Raw genomic sequence first — 24,595 nt, 5'->3', positions numbered from 1 at the left:
TATTTTGACTCAACTGCATTCATATCTTCTTTTCCCAAAATTTATTTCACTATCGCTAGTGTAGACAAAGCCGAAAAGAAAACACAACCATTTTCTATGAACAACCAAACAACAATAATAACAAAAATTTTTATGTTTTTCTTCTCAATATGCCGCTGCATGTCAAAAACGCATGTGAAAAAAATTCCATAAAAAATCTTACAAAAAACTAGACAGACAGGATTTTTTTGATATAGATTCCAAATCGCATGAACCTAAAAAACTAGCTCACGCTAAGCCAATGCAGTCAGTTGTCATGAACACCACCAACAACCATCATCGACGATATGGCCAGCAAAGTAACCATAACCCCCAAAACTACTATGAATGCCAATAGATCCATATTTTGCACGAGGATTGGCCTTCGCCAGCTCATATGATAAACTGCATTTTTGTATGCAGCAACAGCACTAATACCACCACTACCACCTCCATCAAATGCAAGACAATATTTTGCTAACATATGCACCAAATCGTAACGAACCATATCCAACCAGATTGGTGTTAAATGCAAAACACCATATCATACCATTGAAAATTAGTAAAAATGTTATCGGAAACGCATAAATTTGTCTAAAGAGAAAAAAACTTAACTTATTTGAAACTTTGTAGGTTGAAAAAAAAACATAGTATTACACTGAGAAAAAATATTCGAGTATGAGTAATGACTTTCACAAGTTTTCACAAGCATAGTGCGTAGCGCCGTTCCATTGTTACCTCTGAACTATTTTTTATTCAAGTGTCCTCAATTTATTGTAAACCATCCATACATATTTATAGCAGAAGCTTGGAAAATTGCAGGGTGGTCCCGCTACTGAAGTCATGCAAGAAGCGCTGTGCGCCTGAACTAGCTTTAAGTGAAAGGTGCTTACACCTGGGGAATTTTTAACGGATTCTGAAACAACAATGTTCATAGATTAGAAAAAAAAACAAATAAATCGCCGGAGGGATTTTTAAATAAATAGCGGTCAAAGGTAACATTTTTGGGTTTTTTTAGGTTTCCAGGATTTCGAAATGGGACTAAAAAAATTTTGTAGCAGTGAAAATTAGCTACAAAATTTTCTTTAGTTCCAGTTCGACAAGGCTTGCGGTTTCTAAGCAATATTCTGAAAACCTAAAGCATGTGAACTTTGACCGCCATTTATTTAAAACCTTTCGGTGTTTTTTTTTCTCATCTATGAACATTGTAGTTCCAGAATCCGCAAATACTTTAAATACGAAAGAGGATTTGAATTTGAAATGCAATGGTTAAATCTATCGCGGGCACAAAAATACTTCATTCAGTAATACCCACTAATGCTGGTACACTAATTTCTAAACCATTCTTAAAATCGCTAAATGTTTTTAAGATGTTTTAAGATGTTTGATATAAATTCCTAAATAAAACAAACGAAGCAAATGTTAATAAATGCAACGTATTATTGCTTATGGTAAAATAACATATTTTGCACAGTGGTATACATATATAAAAACTTTATGACAAATTAAAAAAAAAAATTAGAAAAAAATAGCAATTATTCGAATCCCACTACCAAATAGAGCTTAAAATTTTTGTAATTAATCGTAGTTTAATACAAAAAATCTAAAGAAAATCGAAGAGTAAAATCATTGACAAAAATTTAAATTTTTAATATTAAATCTCGAAAATTGTATCCAATCCCATTGTGCAAAAATTATTATAAAAAATACAAAAAAATATTTTTTCTTTTTGGACCAAAATCAAATGAGTTATGAGTATTTATTTGCATATTGTTTTACAGAATTCGATCTTTTCAAGGCACGATATCTCTGGAACCGTTAGTAAAAAAATTATAATATACTGAAATGAAATATTTTGCTGATGGGCATCATCACCACAGCAACAAATAAAAGAAATCAAAACCCCCATTTTGAGAAGATGCGTCTTTTGTTTGCAGGCAGGTTAAATTCGATGATGGGCTATATCGGTCCACGTTTTGGTATAGCCCCCATATAAAGGTACCGACGATTTTAGTCACATTTTCAAACCGAATTAGCCATAATTTGACATTTAGGGTTCCTAGTGAACACCAAACTTGTATTTAAACAAGTAAGAACGGCGTTAAGTTCGGCCGGGCACGAGTTGTATTGAAGTAAATTAAACAATTTGTTTCCCTTCGAAATTCGGGAGGTACCGTTCTATGAGGGCTATATCAAAACGGTGATCTATACTGACAAATTTCTGGCGGAAAGTTTTTAGTCTCAAAGAAGGCTAAATATTAAATTTCCGATATTTCGGTGAGGAAATGTGGCAGAAGTACAGAAAATCAAGAGGTACGCTTCTATGAGGGACATAGAAAGACGCGGACCCATACTCATATTTCTCTTCTGGAATATTTTATAACCCCGTGGAAGACTAAATATTGACGTCACAACCTTCAGAATTACGAAAATAGAGAGGTACCGTTCTATAAAAGCGTTATGAAAGCGTGGACCTATACCTACAATTTTCAGGTGGAAAGTTTTGTACTCCCGACGAAGACTAAATACCAAATTTTAGCCATTTCGGGGGAATATTGAGGCCACAAACTGTAAAATACCGAAAATTTGTATGTACCGTTCTATGGGGCCTAAATAGAGGCCAGGACCTATACCGAAAAATTTAGAGGGGAAAATTGAACACCCCCAACGAAGACTAAATACCAAATATTAGCCATCTCGATGGATTATTGTGGCCATAACCTTCAAAATGAAGAAAATCGGGAGGTACCGTTCTATGGGGGCTCTATCAAGGCGTGGACCTGTACTGACAAATGTGGGGGGGGGGTATTTTGTACCCCTCACGAAGACTTAATACTAAATTCCAGCCATTTCGGAGCAATATTAAGGCCACAACCTTCAAAATACTGGAAATCGGGAGGTACCGTTCTATGGGGGCTATATGAAGGCGTGGACTTATACCGACAAAATTCTCGGGGAAATTTTTACACTCCCAACGCAGACTACGTAACAAATTTCAGCCATTTCGGTGTGATAATGAAGCTAAAACCTTTGAAATACCGAAAATCGGGTGGTACCGTTCTATGGGGGCTATATCAAAACGTGGACCGATATAGCCCATTTGCAATACCAAACATCCTAGGAGTAATATAAACTTCTGTTCCACATTACAAAGCTCTGTCATAAAAATTGCGAGCTGTATCTTGATTTCAACAGACGGACGGACATGGTTATATCGACTTAGAAGTTCACCCTGATCAAGAATATATACTTTATAGGGACTCCGATGAATATTTCGAAGTGTTACAAACGGAATAACAAATTTAACTATACCCTCCAAATTATGGTGGAGGGTATACAAATTATGGGCATAGGTCCATGTTTTGGTATAGCCCCCATATAGCGTTATCTCCGATTTTCGGTATTTTAAGGATTTTAGCTACAATTTGTAACCGAATTAGCTGTAATTTGACATTTGAGGTTCTCTGTGGTTCTTCACCAAAAATCGTTAACATAGGTCCATGTTTTGGCATAGCCCCCATATAACAGTACCTCCCGATTTTTAGTATTTTCAGGATTTCAACTACAATTTGTATGCGAATTAGCTGTAACTTGACAATTGATGTTCTCTGTGGTCTCGAAAGTTCTCCATCGAAAATCGTCAACATTGGTCTATGTTTTGGTATAGCCCCCATATAACGGTACCTCCCGATTTTTGGTGATTTGAGGATTTTAACTACAATTTTTAATCGAACTAGCTGTAATTTGACATTTGAGGTTCACAGTGGCTAGGAAACCTTTTCACCAAAAATCGTTAACATAGGTTCATGTTTTGGTATAGCCCCCATATAATGGTACCTCCCGATTTTCGGTATTTTAAGGATTTTAGCTACAATTTGTAACCGAATTAGCTGTAACTTGACATTTGAAGTTATTTGTGGTCACGAAACCTTTCCACCAACATAACGGTACCTCCCGAGTTTCGGTATTTTGAGGGTTTTGGCTACAGTTTTTGACAATTGAAGTGGTCACGAAATTTTTCACTGAAAATGAAGTCAACATAGACCCATCATTTGGTATAGATCCCATATAACGGTACCTCCCGATTTTTGGTATTTTGAGAACCTGACTACCCGTAATTTGTTTTTGGAGGTTCCCTGCAGTTATAAAACTTTTCCACCAAAAATTGTAAAGATAGGTCAACACTTTGATATAACCCCGTTGGTGGCACCTTTCATCTAGCTGAACACATTTTTATACCCTCCACAATAATATGGAGGGTATAATTAAATTTGTCATTCCGTTTGTAATACATCGAAATATTCATCGGAGACCCTATAAAGTATATATTCTAATTCTAATTCTAAGTCGATATAACCATGTCCGTCTCTCCGTCCGTCTGTTGAAATCAAGATATAGCTCGCAATTTTACAGATAGAGCTTTGTGATTTGATATAGAAGTTTCTATTTTTCCTAGAACAAAGAACAGTACTTCCGATTTTCGGAATTTGGGAAGTTGTGGCCACAATAATCCACCGAAATGGCTGAAATTTGGTATTTGGTCTTCATTTGGCGTATTAAACGTTCCATATGAAACGTACCTCCCGATTTTCGGTGTTTGAAGGTTGTGGCCTTAATATTCTGGGTTACGTAGGGGATGGAAGATGCCACGAAGCGGTCCTGACCGGCTTTAACATGGCAAAGCCCAGGATTTATCTTGGTCGCTCTTTCATCTCAAGTGGACACTGACCTCCCCGTGGTGTTACCTGGGGAACTGCCTTTAACACTCGTTAAGGTAGTGAGCTAACATGTGCCGCGCGTTCTCCCATAAGAACGTTCAAAACTTGGGTTTGGGCGTAGGGTTAGAACCCCTCCCCTAGAAAAAACAGCCTACTATGAGAAAACGAAAGAAAAGCAAACCCCTCTAAAGTTGACGAACCCCGCAAACTTTTTATGGACCATGATCTGCCAATCTGCACCTGGAATGTTCGCACTCTTTATAGCGAATGTGCAGTTTACGCATTGACGGATGTACTTGAAAAGTACAAGGCCGACATTACCGCCATACAGGCAATACGATGGATTGGGAAAGGCGTCACAACACACATAAAGGTGACGCACTGTATTATAGCTGCCATGACGCAAAGCATGAGTTTGGTTGCGGATTTGTAGTTGGTCGGAGGTATAAACATCTGGTCCTCAGCTTGGGGTTAAGGGAATGAAAGACTTGCTGCAATTCGATTAAAAGCTAAATTCTTCAACATCAGCTTTATTTGCGCTCCCACTGAAGACAAGGACGAACAGACCATGGCATTAAAATTATACTAAGCGATGTTAATGCAAAAATTGGAAAGGAGAATATCTTTGGCTCAACAGTCGGGAAATTCAGTCTCCACAGTGAAACATCTGACATCTTTTAAGAAACATGGTAGCTAGCAGTACCAGATTTAAGCATCCGATATTCATAAGGGCACCTGTCTGTCGCCAGATCAAAAACCAAGAAATCAAATTGATCACGTTGTGATAGATGGAAGACATACATCAAGCGTGTTGGATGTACGATCGTTCCGAGGTGCAAACATAGACTTGGACCACTACTTTGTTGCAGCAAAGGTACGTACCAGATTAAACGTAGCAAACAAAGTGCGAACAGACACAACGCGGAAGTTGGACATCGGTAGCCTGCAATCACAACAGATAGCGGCATCATATTCCACTCAACCCAACTGCTTAATCAAAGCACTCCTCGTCCCGATGACATATCAGGAAAATGGCAAAACGTTGCCCACTCCATGCAAAGTCCCAATTTACATTAGGCGAGTTTACTTGCGGCAATTGTCAGTTTTATGGAGAGAGAGGTGAGGTATATGGTAACCCTTTGCCTCTCAACACCCTCTCTCACCCACAAACTGACAATTGCCGCAAGTAAACTCGCCTAATGTAAATTGGGACAAACAGCCACAAAATCAGTACTTAGATACCAAGGAATCCACCAAGGAATCCATGGTATGACCAGGAGTATCGTGCTGCTACCGAAGAGAAAAAAGCGGCATATAGGGCTACTTTACAATCAGTAGCAACACGTAGCACACGAGAGAGGTATCCGGAGAAAAGGAGAGAGGAAAAACGTATTTTCCGCATGAAAAGAGAGATGGAAAAGCGGGAGTGTTAACAAATCGAGACATACAGGAGACAGAATGAAGTCCGAAAATTCCACCAAAAAGTGAAACATCAAACTGATGGCTTTGAAACTGGCACATCCTACTGTAAAGACCAGCAAGGTAATCTGGTAACTGATACAGATAGTGTGCTAACGGTATGGAAAGAGCATTTTTTCAAACTGTTGGTATCCAATAGTAGCGAAGTCGACGAAGATACCACAGATCCAATCCCAGAAGATGGTATTGAATGTATACCGCCCAGCCAAGATGAGGTAAAGACAGCAATAAGTCGGCTGAAGAATAATAAGGCAGCAGGAGCCGATGGCTTACCAGCAAAGCTGTTCAAAACCGGAGGCTACGCGCTGATAAGGTGTATGCATCAGCCAGTTAGTTAGCGTTTGCTGATGATATAGATATCATGGGACGATCAAGTAAAAGAAGTAACTGATACCTTTATGAAGGTCGAAGGAGAATCTGCTAAAGTGGGTCTGCGGTAAACGGTGAGAAGACCAAGTGCTCGGATCAACTGTGGAAGTTGGTTCCTATAATTTTGAGGTAGTAAAAGACTTCGTCTATCTCGGCACCTCCCTAAACACATCAGTTGTGAAATAAAAAGAAGAATTGTATTGGCCAACAGATGCTACTTTGGTTTAAGTAAGCAGTTTAAAAACAAAGCCACATCTCGTCAAACAAAAATAACGCTCTACAAAACACTGATACTACCCGTGCTGATTTATGGCTCCGAAACCTGGGTACTTGCGCAAGCAGACATGGCTGTGCTTGGTGTGTTTGAGAGAAAAATTCTTCGAAAGATCTACGGACCAATCTGCGTTGACGGTGAATATCGACGTCGTATGAACCACGAGTTGTATCTGGTATACAACGACATCAATATAGTTAAACGTATCGAGATGCAGCGATTGCATTGGCTAGGCCATATAATAAGAATGAGCGATGATGAACCCGCTAAAAAGGCGTATAAATTCGAGCCACATGGCGGTGCACGCAGAATTGGCAGGCCAAAGAATAGATGGCGCACGCAAGTGGATGAAGAGTTGACAAGGCGCGGTATTCCGAAAAGCGAAGCACTAAATAGGGAGAATTGGAGATCTTTTCTAAGTTCGGTCTATTGAACAAATGTTCTGTAATGGGCCAGCTAAGTAGGTAAGTAAGGCCTCAATATTCCTCAGAAATGGCTGAAATTTGGTATTTAGTCTTTGTTGGAGGTAAAAGCCTTTCTGACTGAAATTTGTCGTTTCGATATAGCCCCCATAGAACGGTACCTCACGATTTTCGTAATTCTGAAGGATGTGACGTCAATATCCCACCGAAAGACTGAAATTTGTTATTTAGTCTTCCATAGGGTTATAAAATATTCCAGAAGAGAATTATCAGTATTGGTCCGCGGGTTCCTATACCCCCATAGAAGCGTACCTCTTGATTTTCGGCATTTTTAAGGTTTTACCGAAATATCGGAAATTTCGTATTTAGTCTCCTTTGTGTCTAAAAACTTTCCGACAGAAATTTGCAGGTATAGATCGACGTTTTGATAAAGCCCCCATGGAACGGTACCTCCCGAATTTCGGTGTTTTGAAGGTTAGCCACATTGTTTTACCGAACGTGCTAAAATTTGGTATTTAGTCCCCTTCATAAACAACACAACACATGGTCGTATGTGAAACTATCCTGAGTACACTTAGGCTAAAAACTGTCAAACTTTCCAAAAAAAATTTCAAATGATGCCTGGCGACACTGCTTGTTGCCTAGGCCAGAAGGTTTTTTAGTGACCCTCGTATTACACAATATACCCAACACATATCAGTCGAGGACGGAATCTGAACAGACCGTGCGACCGAAAAGTCATGGTGCTCTTGACCTATCGAAAGCCTTAGTTTACCGTCAACTATGCCCAGCTGTTCGAGGACATCGAGTCATAGCTGTGAAAGGCTTCTATAGCCTTATATCTTTATTCAATCCAAAAAGTGTTCTTACAAAATGATTGGCCATGAAAATTAAAATGAAAAGAAAAACAATTATTCCCAGACGGCGACTGGACCACACAATGAAATTGCAAAGCCATAAATGGGTCTTAAATCTTTTGTTCGACAAACCACAGAAGTAGATGATATTGATGGAGGCCATGACGGGCATCATCATGCTCCTTTCACCAAAAGTGGAGGAAAGCTTAACACGCTTACAGCTTCTTTTTATTCTTGGCAAGTCGTAAAAAGTAAATAATTATTATTAATACCAAATAAAATCTCATCACTTATGGCGGTGGGGTTTATACGCTTGATTATCCTTTGGCCATGGAAATGTGGCAAACAATAAGGAAAAAGCGCACACATCCAGACACCGACAACAATAACAATTGCTATTGTGAGCTGTGGCAACAATAGAAACAGCAAATCATCAACGCACCATGAAATATGTTTGTAAAACAAAGAAAAGAGGAGTTGGAGAGTGGGGAGGTGGAAGGGGTGAAGGTGGTCGGCAAAGGAGTGGGCCACCATTTGATAGGTCACACAAGTACAACAAACACACAATAAAGAAATTGAAATTCCCTTTGGATCAATAAAAGCCTGTTAATACAGCATAAAAACGCATAAATCTTAACAGGAATCGATGCGAACCGAATGAATGACTGAACCATAAACCTTGGCCCACGAAGAACAACAGACCTACACACACGGATGCTGGCTAGCTGGCTGGCATGCACGCACACTATCGACAACCAAGGACCATAACATAAACAACCACAAACAAACATGGCACAGCCACGACTGATGGATGAAAGAATAATGAAAAGAAAGAGGAATAAAAATCAGATGGTCATTTGAAGATTGATTTGTTACGCGGCCAGCCACACGACTTATCACACAGTCTTCGAGCAAGCAGTCGCATCAAAGTCCAAGTCCAAGCAAACTAAATAAAAGGGGTGTAAGGAGGCACCACTCCACGGCTGCATTCTCACACATAACCCGGATGATGGCATGCCATTCATTCGTCGTCTTTATATGTTCATATATGTAGAAAAGTGTGCGTGTGTGGATATGTGCTTCGTGCCACTGATGCATTTGATTTAAAGGAAATGAGGGCGGTATAAAAAGAAAGCTGGTAAACCTCAATAAAGAATTGGCAAACAGGATTAGCCATTAAAATGACGTATGAGAATGCTTTGCCATAACAATGGTTGGTTGGTTGGTGGTGGTGCCTTGCCTTGAATAATGCGATTGCTGCTGGGGGACAAAGACCCTACCATTCATTGTTGTACAACATATTTTTCTTTGCTTATGGATTATGATAAACAACAACCCACATTGGTCTTTTTTGGCATTGTTATCTTGCTGGTGATTGAGTTGATTGCCATTGTTGCAGCAAATGTCACCGCCACTGCCGCCTGTACCTCCTCCTTCGACCACCATCACCTTCGCTGATGCATTGTAATCGCTTGATGAAAAAAAATGTTGAGTGACATTTTTATAAAAGACCGGGAAATTTGATACTTTAAGCAAAGAGATAAGAACGAATGCAAGAATATGACGAACGGCGATAAAACATAAATAACATACCCTGATTATGGCCGCAGACAAGTTTATTACAACAATCCATAGTTTATTAAGAAGACGTGGATGATGTAGGGGAAATTTTGCGAGGGCATTCATATTACCAGGGGCCTTTGTTGAAGGGACTAACTTTTAGGGCCCTTTTCTACGTTAAAGATGTTTCGCACATCTTCTGTGCACATCTTCTTTAAGTCCTTTGTGTCTTGGACACCACAAAGCAAATAAGTCATAAAATATATGACATATCCTTGACGGGTCTTCTGCAGATAAAATATAAAGTGCATGTTACCTATAGGTTGTCATGAACTTTCTGTATTATGTGGGAGGTTTTATAGAAATTAATTGTAAATAAATCTCTTCCCCATTGACCCACTAACTGAACACGTTTATTAATATTTTCTTCTTAGGCCCCGAATATATGAGGCCTAAACTATTTTACATTGACAGCCTTGATTGTCACCGTCTGTCATCATTCAATAGTGAATCAATCTATCATTGCTTTCTTTAGAACGGTATAAATATATGAAAGGATTTCAAGCATAATTAAATCTTCAAAACAAACAGCTGCAAATTACAAAACACACGCCACAACAAACTTTCTTTGCGCGCATCATCCTGCCAATCAAAATTAATTTAAAAATTATTTTTTTTTTTAAATTTCATTGATTGTATTGCGGAAGATATGCAAATCATTCATTATAGGGGAATGTCACTTGTGAAATTAAGGACAAGATTTTCAATCATCATCACCTTTTCTTCAAAAAACAATAACAACAAACAAGTCAGAATTGACACCATGGTGTTAAGATATGGTAGGCAACAAGTAAGAGTATCTATTGGCGTTAACATACTAAAGTTAATAACTTGTTTTTGTTCCTATTTCTCAAAAGGACACATGCAAAATCTTTTCTTATACTACCTATAAAATTAGATGTGACAGCTAAACAATTGGACTGAGGCGTCGGGAGCCTTTATAGACGAGCTGAAGGGAGTCTATATAGACGTGTTGAAGGGAGTCTCTATAGACGAGCTGAAGGGAGTCTCTATAGACGAGCTGAAGGGAGTCTCTATAGACGAGCTGAAGGGAGTCTCTATTGACGAGATGAAGGGAGTCTCTATAGACGAGCTGAAGGGAGTCCTTATAGACGAGCTGTAGGGAGTCTTTATAGACGAGCTGAAGGGAGTCTTTATAGACGAGCTGAAGGGAGTCTTTATAGACGAGCAGAAGGGAGTCTCTATAGACGAGCTGAAGGGAGTCTCTATAGACGTGCTGAAGGGAGTCTCTATAGACGAGCTGAAGGGAGTCTCTATAGACGACCTGAAGGGAGTCTCTATAGACGACCAGAAGGGAGTATCTGTAGACGAGCTGAAGGGAGTATCTATAGACGAGCTGAACGGAGTCTCTATAGACGAGCTCAAGGTAGTCTTTATATACGAGCTGATGGGATAGACGAACAGAAAGGAGTCTCTATAGACGAGCTGAAGGGAGTCTCTATAGATGAGTTGAAGTGAGTCTCTATAGACGATCTGAATGGAGTCTCTATAGACGAGCTAAAGGGAGGACCTATAGACGAGCTGAAGGGAGTCTCTATAGACAAACTGAAGTGAGTCTCAATAGATCATCCGAAGGAGGCTCTATAGACGAGCTGAAGGGAGTCTCTATAGACGAGCTGAAGGGAGTCTCTTTAGGTGAGCTGAGGGGAGTCTCTTTAGACGAGCTGAAGGGAGTCTCTATAGACAAGCTAAATGGAGTCTTTATAGACGAGCTGAAGGGAGCCTTTATATACGAGCTGAAGGGAGTCTCTAAAGATGAGTTGAATGGAGTCTCTATAGACGAGCCGAAGGGAGTCTCTATAGATGAGTTGAAGGGAGTTTTTATAGACGAGCTCGAGTGAGTCTCTATAGACGATCTGAATGGAGTCTCTATAGACGAGCTGAATGGAGGACCTCTAGACGAGCTGAAGGGAGTCTCTGTAGACAAACTGAAGGGAATCTGTATGGACGAACTGAAGAAAGTCTCTTTAGCCGAACTGAAGAAAGTCTCTATATACGAGCTGAAGGAAGTATCTATAGACGAGCTGAAGGGAGTCTCTATAGATAAACTGAAGGGAGTCTCTATAGACCCTTCGGATGGTCTATATCGAACTGAAGGGAGTCTCTATATACGAGCTGAAGGTAGTATCTATAGACGAGCTGAAGGGAGTCTTTATAGACGAGCTAAAGGGAGTCGTTATAGACGAGCTGAAGGGAGTCTATATAGACGAGCTGAAGGGAGTCTATATAGACAAGCTGAAGGGAGTCTTTATATACGAGCTGAATGGAGTCTCTATCGATTCGTTGAAGGGGTCTCTATAGACTAGCTGAAGGGAGGAACTATAGACCAGCTGAAGGGAGTATCTGTAGACAAACTGAAGGGAGTCTCTATAGACCATCCGAAGGGTGTCTCTATTAATGAACTGAAGGAGTCTGTATATATGAACTGAAGCAAGTCTCTATAGCCGAAATGAAGGGAGTCTCTATATACGAGTTGAAGGGAGTCCCTATAGACGAGCTGGAGTGAGTCTCTATAGATCAGAATGCAGTCTCTATAGACGAGCTGAAGGGAGGACCTATAGACCAGCACAAGGGAGTATCTGTAAACAAACTGAAGGGAGTCTCTATAGACCATCCGAAGGGAGTCTCTATAGATGAACTGAAGGGAGTCTGTATAGATGAACGGAAGCAAGTCTCTATAGCCGAAATGAATGGAGTCTCTATATACGAGCTGAAGGAAGTATCTATAGACGAGCTGAAGGGAGTCTCTATGGACGATCTGAATCGAGTCTCTATAGACGAGCTGAAGGGAGTCTCTGTAGACAAACTGAAGGGAGTCTCTATAGACCATCCGAACGGTGTCTCTATAGATTAACTGAAGGGAGTTTGTATCGATGAACTGAAGGAAGTCTCTATAAACGAGCTGAAGGAAGTATCTATAAACGAGCAGAAAGAAGTCTCTAAAGACGATCTGTATCGAGTCTCTACACGCAAAAAAAAATCGGCCTCTCTAACATATGTCCCAAACATATTTTGCAGCAAACATATATATGTTTGCAACAGTCCCAAACATAATATATGTTTGGGTGGAAACAAATATATGTTTGGGTGCAAACATATATATGTTTGGGTGGAAACATATATATGTTTGGGTGCAAACATATATATGTTTGGGTGCAAAGATATTTATGTTTGGGTGAAAACAATTTTATGTTTGGGTGGAAACAATTTTATGTTTGGGTGGAAACAATTTTATGTTTGGGTGCAAAAAAAATACAAACCCAAAAGGCACAAAAAAAAAAAACAAACACATGCACCAGTGAGCGCTTACTAAGAGCAAGGGAGCGTAAAATTCAATGTAAAACACTTTAAAATGTGTGCTCACTTGCTCTCAGTAAGAACTCACTGGCTATCTCCATAGTATACACACAAATGTTGAGGTTGTTTATTGGAAGGCAAAAGAACAACAAACGCATAGGTACATACAAAATTCCAAAGAAATACATAACACAATTTAATAAAAGAAAAACTGATTGAAATAATTTGTAAATAGTCACACTTTTAAAAAGATAAAATATATAGAAACGTAGTTGAATGCTTCTCCTTTGTTGTGAAATAAAACAAATTGTCCTCATAGTTGAAATCATCAGCGGGGAATCGGCATCTAGAATCAAATGATTATGTAATGTAATAAATAAATATGGATATGCCATATTTCAAATATACACAAGTATGTATGTAATTACCAATATTAAATGCGATTTCTTCCTTGTCCAATAAAATAATTCCATTCAACTTTCCGATTCAATTATAAAATGTATTGGGTATTTAATTTACTAAAAAGCACAATTTCTTTAAGAAAACACAAAACACTGATTTATTCACTCACTTTACCGTCTTGACTCTACAAAGGCATCTAAAACACTGAAGAAAGAAATAAAATATAATTCATATCATTTCTTCTTTTCTTATTCTCCTCCTAAGTTGGTTAACAACAACAAAACAAGAAACACACGAGTTTGTCGCATACACGCCACCAAAGCCCCCTTCTTCGCTTCTACGTCTTCTATTATACAATACACACAACTCTTCATTATAAAACAGCAATCCACAGCCGCGAGAGCACTGTTATTACTCTCGTTGACAAACATCCTCTCTCCACCCATGAAAAAAATGTTCTAACATAAAAAATATGTTGGTACCCAAACATATCAAATTGAGATATGTTACAAAATGTTGCAAACATATATTTGTTTGGACCCAAACATATTATGTTTGGATCCAAACATTAATTTGTTTGCAACCGGTCCCAAACATATATTTGTTTGGATCCAAACATATTTCTAACATAAATTTTTCTGCGTGTATAGACGAGTTGAAGGGAGTTTTCTATAGACAAACTGAAGGAAGTCACTAAAGACGAACTGACAGGAGTCTCTATATACGAGCTGAAGGTGGTCTCTACAGACGAGCTGAAGGGCGTCTCTAAAGACGAACTGAAGGGAGTCTCTGTAGACGAACTGAAGGGAGTCTGTGTATATGAACTGAAGGGAGTCTTTATAAACGATCTGAATCGAGTCGCTATAGAAGAGCTGAAGGGGTCTCTATAGACGAGCTGAAGGGAGTCACTAAAGACGTACTGATAGGAGTCTCTATATACGAGGAAAAGGGGGTCTCTACATACGAGCTGAATGGAGTCTCTATAGACGAGCTGAATGGAGTCTCTATAGACGAACTGAAGGGAGTCTCTATAGAAGAACTGAAGGGAGTCTCTATAGACGAACTGAATGGAGTCACTATAGACGAACTGATAGGAGTCTTTATATACGAGCTGGAGGGAGTCTTTATAGACAAACAGAAGGGGGTCTCTATAGATCATCCGAAGGGTGTCTCTATAGATGAAGGGAGTCTGTACAGACGAACTGAAGAAAGTCTATATAGCCGAACTGAAGGGAGTCTCTATATACGAGCTGAAGGAAGTATCTAATGACGAGCTGAAGGGAGTCTCTAAAGACGATCTGAATCGAGTCTCTATAGACGAGCTGAATATACGAGCTGAAGGGGGACTCTACAGACGAGCTGAAGGTAGTCTCTAGAGACGAACTGAAGGGAGTATCTATAGACGAACTGAAGGGAGTCACTATAGACAAACTGATAGGAGTCTCTATATAGAGCTGAAGGGGGTCTCTACAGACGAGATGAGTCTGTATAGACGTCCTTAAGAAAGTCTCTACAGACGAACTGAAGGGAGTCTCTATGGACGAGCTGAAGGGATTCTCTATAGACGAACTGAAGGGGGTTCTTATAAACGACCTCAAGGAGTTTTTATAGCTGAGCTGAAGATAGTCGTCGTTATAGACCGGCTTTGTAGACGACCTGAAGGGAATCTTTATAGTCATTATAGACGAACTGAGGGGAGTCTTTATAGACCACTTGAGGGGAGTCTATATTGACGACCTGAGGGGAGTCTTTATAGACGATATGACGGAGGTGTTTGCAGACGAGCTGAATTATCTTTATTGTCTAACGTTCGTCCCCAGCTTAGGCTAATCGTACATATACTTATACCGTCAAAGGACACTATAGAGCCGACCTATTAATGAGTGATGTAATCAATATAGTCAACTTTGTACATCGTAAAATCTTGGTCCAATACTTCGGGTACCTCCTCCACAGGATTTTAAAATTTTCGCTTAAAATCAGTTTTGCTGCATGAGGATCCCTTTGGAAATTTTTTCCTAATATAGTCCTTCTAACTTGTTTGAAATCTCTAAAGAAATCTTCGGCGACCAAAAAATATTGTTGGACATCATATCGTGGTAATATTTATGTCAAATATGGACTATGTTGGCTCATTCTTTTAGGTATCTTCTTCGCACATAGCATAATGTATAAATAGAATTCCCCATAAAATGGTATTTTTCATATAGGCCCATCTTTCATAGATCCTGGCCCGGTGGTCAAATTGTATTTTGTGTTGCACTGTATAATAGCTGCTATATAAAGCACGAATTCGGTTGCGCATTTATAGTTAATTATTCGGAGGTTAAAAAAAAAGGATCGGGTATGTTCTGGCATGTTCACCGCTCGTTGTAAAGGTGTTTCTATCATTCACGTGTTTAAAACTATCAAAAGTCTGTTTGTTTTGTGGGTACACAAAAGTAAACAAAATGTTTGCTTACATTTTTGCTTACATAGTAACAACAAACTAAACTTCAATCATAAATATTTCATTAGTTTGTGTAAAGAAAACATCTGCAAATAAAGGTCACTAAGAAAATAACCCTGTGTCTGACACACCAAAAATAGGTGTATTGAGTGTTGCGAGTATCTACTGTAAAAAATTTAAAACGATCTGAGGCATGTCCCTAAACTGTATATTTGCGAATATTTTTTAAATTTTGTGTGAGAGGTACCTCAAGGAGTGGATCGATATTATAAATATTAGAATATGATTTAAATTTATACGAAATATTATGATTTGCAAGGTTGAACAGAGTTGTTGTGTCCAACCATCAAAATGAGTGATTAACATTCCTTTTGATAGTTGGGCACTACAACTCTCTCTTGTTGGTCACAGTGAATGGACGTACCCACGAAAAAAATGCAAACGATCCACAAACAGCCTTTAAAATGCAGTTAAGCCAAAAATTTTAAACTTTGCGTGGGATGTACCCGAAGATGTTTTCCAATATAGACAGGGGTTATATAGAGCTTTTTGACATTATCTCAGGAAGCATGGACTTACACCCGAAAAAATTATACTGTCGTAAAAAGGGTCCGAGCAAAACATTCTCCGAATCCGACAAGAGACCCCATACTGCTCTTGCGCCAAAAATTTTATGTGGTAAGTACTCTAAGGCGTTTACCGATATAGTCCATATTCGAAGCTGATATATGTGTCTAATCCCTTGAACTAAAGCAGTGGTTGGGGCAGCATCACTAGCATAACTACTAGCAATGCATTGAAATGCACGTAATGTGCCAGTGGTCATAGATGTTGTAGTTGTTGTTAACACTTCATAACAGACATTTAGTTGGGTGGGTGGTTGGTAGGTCGATGGAGAATTTTTTAAATAAATCGCGGTCAGACGTCACACTATTAAGGGTTGTTTTTTGGTCGTCAGATGTTGCTTGGAACGTAGGTTATATGGCGACATCAACTATATAACGACATCCTTATGGTTACACGTATCCACATACCACGACTGCGCCTGTTAGGCCATGTCATGAGACTGAGCTATGATGAACCCACTAAAGAGGTGGATAAATACGGACCGCATGGCTTCGAGGAAGTATACAAGTGGAGACAATCATAAATGTGGGACAATAAGGAATATCATTTGAATCATTGCATAGTGCGCAGTTACAACGATTGCGGCTTTAAGATGGGTGCTTTTATTCGAAAATAATCAGTTACTTACCTAAGTTAGTTGATGGTAACTGCCAAGCTAGAAAATTAAAGCGTAAAATTAGTTCAAAGTGTTTTGTAAAAGTTAAAAGATTAAATCTAATTAAAAAGTGACGGGTCGAACAATTGTCGATATAATTAAGTACGGGGGCTGAGAATGTACGTTCATTTTGGCCACATAGACCAACAGTACCTTCTGACTCTAGCTTTGAGCACATACTCCGACTGTATTATAATATATCGTCTTCGGATTTCGCAACGAAAAATTTCTCCACAATATCCATATTTGTATTTCTGTCACTACACCCCCTTTACACCCTGCGATGAACATTTAAAACTCATCCTAACTTCAATGCCTGCTTTATTTTAAACTCAGCCTATTGAAATCTCCAACAAAAAAATAAAAAAAACAACATAAACACAAAATACAATTCTATTACCGACAATGAACGCTAACATGGGTAATTTAACCACCCACCTCTTTTCACGAGCTATGGCTTTAGAAGGCCCGAGGGTAGCGTTTAGTGACCATTATGAGATCAGTTAGGCATTTTGTAAAATGTCTCTTAAATTGCGTTGTAATCACCCCAATAACAACAGCAACAACCTACATTAACATTTTGCGAAAGAACAAGCCTGCAGTCCAAACACAAGAAACAGAAACAGGAAAAAAGGAATTCCCGCTTTGGCCATTACAGACAGGCATATTTTAGTGGACGTTTGTTCCTATAGAACTTTGTGGAGTTTTGTTTTTGGTGTTTTGTGTCGCGTTAACATTTTAAAAGTTTTGGTGCCTGCACTGTTTTGCTGTCCAATAATATGACTGACAAGAAGGCGTCCTCCATGCCATGTAATTCCATATTACATGGCATGGATGTAGGAAAAACTGCGTAGCTTCCTTTACCATCCAACATGCCATAGGTTTGTTTTTACAGCATCTGCTTGGTTGCTGGCTGGTATAACTTGGAGCGGCGAAGCGGGAGGTTGGGAGCTAAGCTGTTGAATAAGTATCCAGTCAACAACAATAATAATAAAGTTTCTAATATTGCATAAATATTTTGTTTGCATAGAAGCTCCTAGGCTTCATCCAATTCACTGACAATGAATGTGAATGGGTGTGTGTGAGTGTTTGGCAAAATAAAGAGGAGTATGTTTGCATTTCAGATACTGCTCCTCCTCCACCACGTACCTCCGCGTGTTCTATCACCACAAATTGTCATAGTTTTATAGAGTAAAAGATCCAATATATGCAACGGCAGGAGTAGCAGCAACAACAACAAAGAGAAAAATAACATCAACAAAAACACTACAACCAATGATTGCACAAATAACAAATGCAAAAACAACAACAACAACAAAGCGTGTTGATGCATACAACGACGACAACGACTCTGGCAAAACAATTTACATACGAAAACAACTAAAATAACGACAACAGAGAACAGCACAACACCACATAAAACGATCAAATAAAAAAAGCAGCAACCAATGCAACAGCAACAACACCAACAACAGACACTGGCGACGAACGATGGCAATGGCAATGGATGGCATCGCTAACACCAACCATAAGTCGAAGCAGCAACACCACCAACTAGGCGGCATAAATGATGCCAACAACTGATTGTGACGTGAAATAAGCCGTAATGATAAAGTATGATAGCGACGACAACGAGCGAGAGATGGTAACCAAATCCAATGAAATGTTCCTCCACACAGCCACACACACCAAGTCAAATGGTGGAGACTGACGGGGTATCAAACGCACAAACTAACATCAACAACATTAGTGATGCTGTTGCTGCAACACACACTATCGCCGAGTGTGCAATGCAGTCCATGTTGTTCTTGCAGCTTTTTGATGATATAGAAGGGATATTGTATAGAAGAAAAATATCATATTTTTGGTTTTGAATATTTTTATGCGAGCAAACATAAAACAAATGCCTTATCTGGTTTGGAGAACAGTGGTTCAAAAAGGAATTTTATTGGAAAATTTCCTCCATAACAAGACAGACCCTCAGCCTGTGTGGATTGAAATACTTTTTTCCCAAAAAAACTTATGTATGTATGTATTTAGGGGGTTTTCATAATTTTGGGCGTATGCACCGACAAATGTATGGATATGATTAAAGCTCAAAAATATGCGGGGATATCGATAGATAGGGGTTTTTATCACACTAGCCCACGAAAAACATAATATTGCTGTAAACAGAGCCAGTAGGAAAACCTTCGGTAAAAATTTCCAAAGGATCCACTAACCACACAAAAATTTTGAACATTTGTGTGGGTGGTACCACAAGGATTGGACAGATATGGCGCAAATTTGAACATAAACTAAGTTTCGAAAATATTTAGAGATCCAAAGTTTGGACCAAATCGGTTGCTACGTCTATGAGAAATCACGCGTACCATTTTAGCGATTATTTTCGAACTTTTGTTGGGGAGATACCAGAAGGAGTGGACCTATAAGCACCACCTTCGAATTTCATCTAATATTCGAAGAAATATTACAATATTTTAAGTGTGGACGAACGCAGTATTCGGTTCGAGACCTCCAGGCACTACATATGGTGCCGTAGGGGTTTTTTTTACAACTTTCGGGCTGTTTTCTCAAGAAGTATGGACTTGCTCCTGAAAAAACTTTTACTGCCATAATTGATGCAGCGAATGCAAGTTACTTCAACAAAAACCAAAGTGATTCGAAAGCAGGTCTTAAAGTGAATTTATCCAAAATTTTGTGTGGGAGGTACCCGAAGAAGTGGACAAATATAGTCCATATTCGAACCTGATCTATATCTGGTAGATATTTTATAAACCGATATGGCTTATTTTCGAACTTAAACTAAGTTTGGACAAAATATTACGAAAGCCAAATTTTAGACCGAATCGGTTGATCCGAGGGTTATCGTGCGCTCCAGCCAGACAGACGGACATTGCTAAATCAACTCCAAATTGTCTAAAACACATTTTGTCCAAACATACTTGGTTCTAAAACCATTTTTTTGATGAGGCACATTTTGCTCGTATGAAAGTGTATACACTCTCGTTAGCATAAATGCTGAGGCTATAAAAAGGGCTTCAATGGGCAGAATACCTATAAAAGGTTTTCTATAGGCAGAAGATCTTCGAAAGGTTTTCTATTTACATAAGACGTTGAAAAGGTCTCCTTTAGGAAGAACACTTTGAAAAAGGACCTTCACAACGTCTTCTATGAGAAGAATACCCTAGAAGGTTCTTCTTTAGGCAGAACACCTACAAAAGGTCTTCTGTTGTCATAAAACCTATAAAAGGGTTTCTATGGCTAGATGACCTTCGAAAGGGTTTCTATGGTAGAAGATCCGTAGAAGATCTATATACATAATACCGTCACAAAGGTTTTCTATGAATAGAACACCTTCGAAAGGTTTTCTATGAGTAGAAAACCTACACTAGGACTTCTAAGAGCAGAATACCTAGAAAGATTTTCTAAGGGCAGAAGAGTTTCAAAAGGTCTTCTATTGGAACAATAGGCCTTCTATGGGCAGACGGTTTTCGAAAGGGATTTTATAACCAGAAGGCCTTCGAAAGTTCTGCCTTGTATACGAGATCTTCGAAAGGTCTTATAAGGACAGAAATTCATCAAAATGTTTTCTATGGAAAGACGATCACCGAAAAGATCTTCAATGGTCGGAAAACCATCACAAGGTATTTGATGGCCAGACGATCTATATAAGTTTTTCTATTGGCAGAAGACACGCAAAATGTCTTCTGTGGTCAGAAAACCATTGAAAGGACATCTATGGGTAGAAAAACCTTCCAAGGTCTTCTTCGGAATTTCTTCTATGGACAGAAGACCTGCAAAAGGCCTTATATTGGCAGACGATCGCAGATGATCTTCAAAAGGTCTTCTGGAACAGAAGACCTTCAAAAGGCCTTCTATGGGCAGACGACCTTCGAAAGGTCACCTAAGGGCAGAAAAACTTAGAAAGCTCATCTATAAAGGTCTTCTATGCACTGAATACCATAGAAGGCTATTCTGTGGGCAGAAGACCTGCAAACGGCAGATCTTCTATCTACAGAAGACCTCAAAAAAGGTTTTCTATTAATAAAAGGTCTTCTATGAACAAAAGACCTTCGAAAGGTCTTCTATGGACAGAAACTCTTCACAACATTTTCTACGGAGAGACTACCTTAGATGGCTCTTCTATAGGCCGATGACCTTCAAAACGTCGTTTATTGACAGAATACCTCTAAAAGGTGTTCTATGGGCACACATCTATCGAATGGGGTTCTACAAATAGAAGAGCTTCGAAAAGTCTACTATGGATAGAAGACCTTCGCAAGGTCATTTATGGGCAGTAAACTTTTAAAAGGACTTCTATGGACAAAAGACTTTCGAAAGGTCTTCTATGGACAGAGGACCTTCACAAGGTCTTTTACAGACAGAAAACCTTCAAAAGATCTACTATGGGCAGAGTACCTTAGAAGCAAAAGACCTTTAAAAGGACTTATATGGACAAAAGACTACTATGGGCATAGTACCTTAGAAGCAAAAGACCTTTAAAAGGTCTTCTATTGCCATAAGACATGCAAAAGGTCTTCTATGGGCAAAAAGCATTCAAAAAGGTCTTCTATGGACAGATAATCTTCATAAGGTATTTTATTGACAGAATACTTTAAAAAGCTCTTTTGGGCAGAAGGCCTTCTATGGACAAAAAAACCTTTCGCATGGTTCTATGGACAGAACATCATCAAAAGGTCTTCTAGGAAAAGAAGACCTTCTAGAGGTCTTCTAAGAACAGAAGACCTTCAAAAAGCCTTCTACTGACATCAGACTTCCAAGAGTTCTATGGGCAGACGACCTTTAAAAATTGTTCTATGGCAGAAAACCTTCAAAAGATCTACTATGGGCAGAGTACCTTAGAAGCACAAGACCTTTAAAAGGTCTTCTATTGCCATAAGACGTGCAAAAGGTCTTCTATGGGCAAGAAGCATTCAAAAAGGTCTTCTATGGACAGATAATCTTCATAAGGTATTTTATTGACAGAATACTTTAAAAAGCTCTTTTGGGCAGAAGGCCTTCTATGGACAAAAAAACCTTTCGCATGGTCTTCTATGGACAGAACATCATCAAAAGGTCTTCTAGGAAAAGAAGACCTTCTAGAGGTCTTCTAAGAACAGAAGACCTTCAAAAAGCCTTCTATTGACATCAGACTTCCAAGAGTTCTATGGGCAGACGACCTTTAAAAATTGTTCTATAGGCAGAAGGCCTTCAAAAAAGTCTACTATGGCAAAAGATCGCCAGTGTACAGAAGTTCTTCAAAAGGTCTTCTATTGGCAGAAGACCTTCAAAAGGTCTTCTATTGGCGGAAAACCTTCAAAAGTTCTTTTAGTAGCAGAAGACCTTCAAAAGTTCTTTTAGTAGCAGAAGACCTTCAAAAGTTCTTCTATTAGCAGTAGACCTGCAAAAGGGCAGGCAGACAATCTTCGAAAGGGTTTCTAAAAAAAGAAGGCCTTCGAAAGATATTCTATGGGAAGTTAACCTTCCAAAGGTCCTTAATGTACAGAAGTACTTCAAAAAGGTGATTTATGAACGCAAGACCTTCGAAAGGTCTTCTATGGGCGGAAAACCATCTTCTATGGGCCGACGACATTTCTTCTCTTGGCAGATGAAGTGCAAAAATTTTTCTATGAATATTAGGCCTTCTATGAAAAGTAGGTCTTCGGAAGGCCTTCTATGGACAGAAAATCTTCGAATGGTCTTCTATGGACAGAACACTTTCAAAAGTACGGTACCTTCCCATAGATCAAGTACGGTACCTTACCATATCTCCCGCTCAAAACTTCAACATTTTTCACAGAGATAGTGAGCCAGGTAGTTCTCGAACGGATCAACCAATTTAGTCCAGGTTTGAATATAGACTATAGCGGTCCAATCTTTCGGGTACCTCCCGAAAAATTGTTGGCACAACAATATAGTATATATATATATATATATATATAGTAATAGGGCCCTGCTGCAAAAAATTTCAAAAACGATCCGAGACATGTCCTTGAACTAGGGTTTTTTATATAATATATTTTTAAAGAGTTTTTGGATTTTTTTTATTGGATTGGCGGATTTTTTTACTTTTTTCAGAAAATTTGGATTTTTTAAAAGAATATTTTTTTAAACATGGATTTTTAAACATATGTTTGAACAAACGTGGTGGATATTTTATAAAATATTTTTCAACGTGGATTGTTAGGAAGATCTTTGTAGGACCCATCAAACATGGATTTCTTTGAAGAAAAATAGTCTTCGTCGATTTTTTTTTTGAAAATATTTGTTGTGGTTCGAAACAAACATAGAGTTTTAGGGATAAACGTGGATTTTTTTAAAGCATATTTGTAACGTGGTTTTTTAAAGAATATTTTTGTAGGACAAATAAAACGGGATTTTTTTAACCTTGTCTTTTTAAAAATATATAAATTAATATCTTTAAAAATATTTTTTCAACATCGATGTTTTAGAAAAATAGTTTTTCAAACGTGGATTGGATCAAACGTGGGTTTTTAAAGAATACTTTTTCAAACATGGATTTTTAAAGAACATATCGTCGGTGTCATGCTTAAGTGTTCCATACGCCATTTGCCTGATTCGAGAAAAACTCAAGTTAATGTTTAAGGCCACACAGGATAAAAATGGTGCAATAATCCAATACTTTAGGAGCTCAGTTCTACTTAACTAAACTCATAGAATATATCAGTAGTTTATTTTAGTCAGATATCTGTGATAGTCTAGAAGTTATGGCAAATTTTGATAATTGCAAAAAGTTGCTGAATTGTTCCATGGAATCTTTTTTCATGTTTTTGGCAGTTTGTGTCACATGGAACACGTTTTGTCACATTTCAACCAAAACACTTTTTATAAATCGTGTTCCACCTCCCTTATATGAAGTGCTACTGTGGAGTTTAAAAACCAGGACTTTAAATGAAACATTTATTTTTCTCATATAAATACAATAAGGACCATTATTATAGGTTTCTTAAAACATTTAGTATTTAAGGGATTTTCCCCACTTATCACTATTTCGTGGTAAAAATTTCGATCGGACAAAACGGATTGATATTTTGCATTTCTAAGGTAACATAAAACATTTAAACGCGATATTCTTATAATACCATTTTTGTATTCGGTTAGTTTCAAGTCGAATAGACGTTTTTGCGTATATTTTTGTGGACTTACATCAAAATGTTGTCTTTAAACTATGGATTTTTTGTTTAAACGATTGATTCATTTTCGTTTTTACATAACAATACAATATTCAAAAATATTTGGATTTAGAAACTATTATTCTTCAGTTTTTAAACCAAGTCCTTTAAAACAATTTGTTCCATACGCCACACTTTTCCGCAACTTGGCAAAAATGGGCAATGGGCAATCCAAACGCCATCATTTTTGG

The 24,595-nt window shown here is 38.4% G+C and overlaps 1 protein-coding gene across 1 annotated transcript in view; it reads right to left on the bottom strand.

Annotated features, from left to right (window-relative positions):
* Positions 1-24,595, bottom strand: part of LOC141395166 (uncharacterized) — a 1,209,623-nt gene that overhangs the window by 655,787 nt on the left and 529,241 nt on the right. Inside the window, exon 3 of the mRNA XM_073970671.1 lies at positions 17,182-17,208. The gene's annotated coding sequence lies outside the window, so the exon portion shown is untranslated. The remainder of the gene's footprint in view (positions 1-17,181; positions 17,209-24,595) is intronic.

This window comes from Musca autumnalis, unplaced genomic scaffold, assembly GCF_047663935.1.
Source record: "Musca autumnalis isolate F117 unplaced genomic scaffold, ASM4766393v1 scaffold_2, whole genome shotgun sequence".
Lineage (NCBI taxonomy): Eukaryota > Metazoa > Arthropoda > Insecta > Diptera > Muscidae > Musca > Musca autumnalis.
The sequence above is the reverse complement of the archived record's forward strand: the minus strand, read 5'-3'. Positions and strand labels throughout refer to the sequence as shown.